Genomic DNA, 6,871 nt, shown 5'->3' with positions numbered 1-6,871 from the left:
TTGGCTAGTATTTTGTTAAGGATTTTTGCATCGATATTCATTAGGGATATTGGTCTGTAGTTCTCAATTCTTGTGGGATCCTTGCCCGACTTTGGTATCAGAGTTATACTAGCTTCATAGAAGGAGTTCCAGAGTTGGCCATCTCTTTCTACGTTCTGGAAGAGTTTGTATAGGATTGGTGTTAGTTCTTCCCTAAATGCTTGGTAGAATTCTCCAGTGAAGCTATCTGGTCCAGGGGAATTTTTTGTTGGTAATCCCTTGATAACCTTGTCTGTTTCTTCTATTGCTGGGGTCCGTTAAGATTCTTGACATCCATCTAGGATAGTCTAGGGAGGGATTTTTTTTCCAAGAATTTGTCCATGTCTTCCAAATTGTTGAATTCATTTGAGTACAGTCCTTCGTAGTGCTGTGTAATTATCCTTTTGATTTCATTAGGGTCTGTTGAAATGTCCCCTCTTTCATCCCTTATTCTTGCTATTGAAATTTGTTCCCTCCTTTCTTTGGTTAGGTTTGCCAGCTGTCTGTCGATTCTGTTTATCCTTTCAAAGAACCAACTTTTAGGAGCGTTAATTTTTTCCATAGTTTTATTTTCCCTCTCCTGAATCTCAGTGCTGATTTTTATAATTTCTTTTCTTTTGCCATTAGTAGGATTGTCCTGCTGACTCTGCTCTAGTTGTTGAAAATTTTGTGCCAGCCTATCAATCACGAGTCTCTTCTTTTCTCAGGTGTGCATGTATTGCTATGAAACTTCCTCTGAAGACTGCCTTTGCTGCGTCCCATAAGTTTTGGTACAACATGTGCTCATTCTCGTTGGTTTCTAGAAATTTCCTAATTTCATCTGTAATCTGTGCCAGTACAGATTACTGTACTGGCAGTACTCCTTTTGCAGTAGAGAATTATTCATCCTCCAATTGTTTGCTTTTGTTTTCTTTGTGTTCCTTTGGTTGATTTCCAGCCTTATGGCACAGTGGTCAGAGAGAGATCTGTATGATATCAATTTGCTTACATTTATGTAGATTCGCCCTATGCCCCAGCATGTGGTCATCTTCGAATATGTGCCATGTGGGCTTGAGAAGAATGTGAACTTTTTTCTTTTTGGATGAAAAGCTCTGTAAATATCTATCAGGTCAAATTGTCTAATTGTATTGTTTAGATCTCTAGCCTCCTTGTTGAGTTTCTTTTCCTGTGATCTATATTTCTCAGAGAGCGGTGTATTGAAGTCACCCACTGTAATTGTTGAGGCTGTGATTTCTTTTTTCATCTTTTGGAGTGTTTGGTTGACATATTCAGTGGGTCTCTCATTCGGGGAATATATGTTTACAATGCTTAGTGGTTCTCTGTCTACCATTCCCTTGAGCATTGTATAGTGTCCCTCCTTATCTCTTTTTATGGTTTGCACTTTGAGGTCAATTTTTATCTGAGATTAGGATTGCAACCCCTGCGGTTTTTGAATTGTTGTTTGCTTGATATGCCTTTATCCAGCCTTTGATTCTCAGCCTATTTTTGTCTGTAGCCTTGAGATGTGTCTCCTATAGGCAGCAGATTGATGGATTGTGCTAGTCTCAGTCTTTTAATGCCTGAATTCAGGCCATTGATATTCAGGGTTATCTCCATCTGCAGACGCTGATGTTTTGTTATACCCTTTGTGTTGGGTGTTCTCCTACTTTCCTTTCTTATTAGTGTGGTGTGCGTGTGTATCATTCTTTACTTCTTTCCATCCTTAAGCCAATGCTACCTTGGGGTTTTTCTCTTTGTTGCCCTCTGGGTGAGGTTGATCTACGTGGTGGTCTCTTATTTATGCTTGGTGACTGTTGTTCTTCTGCCCATACTGGTCAGCAAGGATCTTTCGTAGGGTTGGGTTTCTTCTAACATATTCTTTGAGTTTTTCTTTGTCTGGGAAGACTCTTATTTCTCCATCTATCTTGATCAATAATTTGGCTGGGTAGAGTATTTTTAGGTTTGCATTGTATTTCTTCAATTTTTGGAATATGTTACTCCACTCTCTCCTCTTCTTCATAGTTTCTGCTGATAGGTCTGAGCATATTCTTATTTGGGAACCTTTATATGTGATTGCTTGTTTTTCCCTAGATGCTCTCATGATTGTCTCCTTTTCCTCAAAGTTGGATAGTTTAACTATTACGTGCCTTGATGACTTCTTTTTGGGATTCAGTCTAGCTGGTGTTCTTTCAGCCTCCTGAGTGGTTGCATGGTTTTCATTCATTAATCTGAGGAAGTTTTCCTCCAAGAATTCTCTCACTATTGTTGCATCTGATTTCTTTGATGTGTCTTCCTCCAGTAAGCCAATAATTCTAATGTTCCACTTCAAAGCATCAGACATAGCTCTTTTAACATCTGCTTGGCTGTCCTCCAAGTCACTGATGTGGTTCTCTGCTTTCTCCAGTTGATTCTCGAGGTCCGTGTTTCTGCTACTGGTTTTTGTTATCTCCTCCCTAAGCTCCTGTATTTCCCTTTGGTGTATGGCCTTTATCTCCTCTATCATTTCATTCTTTTTCTGTATTGTTTCCCTCATATCCTGTATGACTCCAAGCAGCATTCTGAAACTTTATTTCTGTAACAGCTCAATGTCTACTTCTATGCATGTCATTATGTTCGGGACATCTTCTGCCATTGGCTTTTGTTTCTCCTGTTTTTCGTTGAGGTCGTTGGGGCTGATGGCTGTTTGCGTTGCATTGTTTTAGAGGAGCCAGGTGCCATTTTCCAGGGAGTTGAGGAGCACTGGCCCTCTCTGGGAGACCAGTAGGAATGATTCTTCGAACTTCCTACAGCAAATTTCACTATGGAATTAACCTACCACTTTATCCTCCTGTGGCTTCCCTCTCAGGGGAGTGCCACAGAAGGCTGGTGGGTTGCCTGCTTTGGTATTGCGGAAGTTGGGCAGAGGTTCCTGCAGCAGCTTGGAATGTTGATGAGTGTTGGCTGAGCTGCCTTAGTTGATGAGTGTTGGCTGAGCTGGATTTTGAGGCAGAGGCAGGAATTCCCAGGTAAGAAGTTGGGCAGAGTATTCCTTGGTTGAGGTCAGCAGGGCTTTCCCCAGTCTAGGGCTAGCTACTCAGGGTGGAGCTCACCTAGCTGGGTGTGGCGCAGGCGTAAATGCCCTAGGCTAAGGGGTGTGGTCTGGAGGTCAGCAGTGGAGTGTGAGAGAAAACAATGTAGCTGAGTCCCGATCCCTGCCCGTGGAGCTGCAAGGGTTTAGTTCCTGCCCTGAGGCGGCGCCGGCAAGTTGTGGCTGTGTTGAGAAAACGCTCCTGTGCAGCCCTCTAAGACTGTGGGGGGATAGAGAGAAGAGACTGAAACAAAAGCAACAATGTAGCTGAACCCCGGTCCTTGCCCGTGGAGCTGCAAGGGTTTAGTCCCCACCCAAGAGGCAGCAGCGGCAACCTGGCTGTGTTGACAGAAAGCCCCTGTGCAGCCCTCCAAGACTGTGGGAGGATAGAGAGAAGAGATGGAAACAAAAGTAACAATGTAGCTGAGCCCCGATCCCTGCCCATGTAGCTACAAGGGTCTAGTCCCTGCCCTGAGGCAGGTGGCAGCGGCAAACTGTGGCTGTGTTGAGACCAAGCCCCCCCTTTGGGCTCCAAATGGTCCTGGCTTCGGCAAGGACAGTGGCGGGGCCAAGGTCAAGCCCCAGCTGGCCTCCACTGAGGTAAGCTAAAAGCCCCCAGCCCCCCCCCCCAGAACCCCCTGGATCTGTGCCTACTTATCTTTATGATGCTTCTCCTGAGTTCCAGCAGCATTGAATTTTCTATTTTCTGCGGTTTTAACCACCTGTTGTTAGAAAAGTACAGTTACCAGATGCAATGTTACTCTGGAGTCTGTATCTGGAAATCTTGCTGTGAACTTTTCAAAAACAAAAAGAAAGATTAAGCAAAAGATTCCTGGGCCCAAACCTGAATCTTCTACACATATCGAAAGAGGCCCAAATATCTCAGTTTTTAAAAAACCATGGTGCTTAGGTTCACCCACGTCTAACCCAACATTCTTACAAAGGGATGCATTTTACCTTTTAATGAGTCTATCGGGAGAGCAAGTTAAATCTGTAAAATCTGATTTCTCAAAGATCCCATGCTTTATTTCATTTTATTTTTTTTGTCATATGGATTACTTGCTTACTTATTGTTCGTTTTTAATAGCCGAATACAAAAAAGGCCTAGAAAGTCTGTCTCCAGAGCATAGAAATAGAAAGTTCATCTTTTTTTTTTTCATGGTTCCTGAGAGAATTAGCTTTAAACCTGGAATTCACTTCTAGTCTTTTTAAGCTTTTAGTTTTCGGTTGTTATTTAGAGAGTGAATCAACAGTGCTTTTAAGATGCATTTTGAATGCTCTGTGTGCTAATATTGCCCAAGTGATTCTCATTCATCAGAACTTGAAGGTCTTAACAGATTATCAACCATGACAGGTCTTTACTCCTGTTTAGGATTGGACTGACAAAAGGCACTAGGAAGAGTGTTGATTTTAGCTGGATTAATTCAAACCGAGTTTCTTCACCTAGATATTACATTTAAATTATTCTTGTGGCTGCGGAAGATGGGGAGCTTTTTTTAAAATGTGAATTTAATGGAACCTTTAAAATAACAGCTTTGAAAGACGTAAGGTGAGGATTTCTCACTGCCATCGGGTCAGTTCTGACTCCCAATGACCTTATAGAACGGGATAGAACTGCCTCTGAGTTTCTGAGGCTGTAAATCGTTACAGGAATAGAAAGACCCATCTTTGTCCCACAAAGCCACTGGTGGTTTTGAACTGCTGCTCTTAAGTTTAGCATTCCAATACTTAGCTTCCTATACCACCAGGATGTCGATTTAGGAGTTGTATTTTTTATTGGTAAATAAAGGTGACTAGAATAAATGATTAAGAAATATCTCAAATACAGCCACTACTGGGCTTTCCATGGATCTGTGCTACTCTGCACATATTCAGAAAGAAGCATTGATGATGTAGGCGTCTACTTTCCGTCTACTCCGCTTCAGTCCTGAGAACTTGGACTGGTTTCATGCAGTCTACCTTTAAAGGAATGGGTGTGAGAAATCACCTCAAAGGACTGAATGTGCTTTCCACGGAGACTGTTTCTCTAAGGTATGTCCTTTAAGGAACTATCTCCCTTCTCGTTGTTTTGGATCTAGATTTATTAGATAAGTTTAGCTATGTGTACAGATTATCAGTAGAGAAAATGTGCTGTGCTTTTTATATTAATTGAAATGTGTACTCACATGATAGCAACTTGCAACCAAGCACATTCTTTCCACAGTTGGTCTAATTGTAATATCTAAATTGCTGTGTACTAATTTTTCTTGCCTTCATTTTTTTTTTTAGCAATCCCAACAACTGATATTCTATAGGATGTCATATATTCCTTCAGAATTTAAAAACTAGAAGGGATACAGAGGTAATTTTGCCCTGTCTGCTCTAACTTGCAGATGAGGAAATGGAAACACACATATTATTTGTCTGTGCAACGAGCAGGCATGTGTTCCTTCGATAACCGGAACCTTTGTCTTTTTTTGCTCAACTCTTTCTAGTGTTGTCTTGTAAAGATTATTAGGGGTGATTTTCACCTCTCTGTAAAATGTAATATGCTCAGCATTGTCCATCTACTCCTACATATTTTCCTAGGCAAATCTATAGGTTCAGGGATCTGGGAAGAAGTAAAATGTGAAATCATAAGGATAGCCAGGAACCAAGAAGAAATAGCAACATGGCATGAACAGGAAAGTGACTACTGATGCTGAGACAGAAGCTCTACAAGTGGAGGCGGAACACAGGGACGGAAGTTTACTTTCTCACAGTTTAAGAGGCTAGGAAGTGCCAGCTCAGGAAGGCTTTCTCTGTTAGCACTGGAGAGAGGTCCTTGTCTCTTTGGGTTTCTGCTTCTGGGTGATCTTCATGTAGCTCAGCATCTCTTCCCACCTACTTGCGCTATCCTCACCATCTCGCCTGTGTTGCAACCACTGTGTCAATCTGTTTCGAAGGTCTTCTGGTCTTCCTCTTTTTCACTGACCCTCTACCGTACCAAGCATAATGTCTTTTTCCAGGAACTGATCCCTCCCAATCACATGTCCAAAGTTCAAGAGATGGAATCTCCATCCTCCCTTCTAACTGTACATCTAAGACACATTTTCCCCTTCGTGCATGCTGTAATTAATCAGTATCCTTCACCAACACCATAGTGGCAGTTTGGGCACCCTCAAGGTTCTCTCATATGTTCTTTATGTTTAGGGAACAAAAAGCAAGTTCAGAGCTGGAGAGTGGATAGCGTAAGGTTTCCCAACAGAATTCTCATAGGACAGTCCTTGCTACCCTTAAAAAATGAGCAAGTATACTGTTATGAAAACATAAAATTCTTTGGTGCAACTTAAAAAAAAACCCACAAAAACCTTGTCAATTGAAGACTCCTCTTTAGCTTTGGGCTTGATCTGCTTTTCAATATTTTCTGTCTTTTTTTTCATAAAGGGTTTATGTCTATTGTATTTTGTCATTGTGGGTAACCTTCTTGAATCTTTGCTATTATTTTTCTCTATACGAAATCCAGGATTGATGAGCCCTATTATGTTTATAATATACAACTACAAGTGTAATAAGAGTCCCTGGGGGGTACAGTGGGAGAGGTGGGGTGGGAGTAATGTAGGAAGCTGTTATCAAAGAGTTCAAGAAGGAAGAAAATGTTTTGAAATGGATTTTGCTGGCAATTGTACAAGACTGTCTGATGTCATTGAACTATGGAATGGTATGATGTCTGGATTAACTCCTAATAAAATGGTGTGGGGGACTCTGTCTTGTTTTTGTGCATGTTGTTGTCTCCGCAGGTCTGTCTGGATAGGACAGGCTGGATGAACAATCTGGAGGAGAAAACAA

The sequence above is a fragment of the Echinops telfairi genome, unplaced genomic scaffold (assembly GCF_000313985.2).
Source record: "Echinops telfairi isolate 266 unplaced genomic scaffold, ASM31398v2 ScPeMD7_22;HRSCAF=79, whole genome shotgun sequence".
In the NCBI taxonomy this organism is placed as follows: Eukaryota; Metazoa; Chordata; class Mammalia; order Afrosoricida; family Tenrecidae; genus Echinops; species Echinops telfairi.
The sequence above is the reverse complement of the archived record's forward strand: the minus strand, read 5'-3'. Positions refer to the sequence as shown.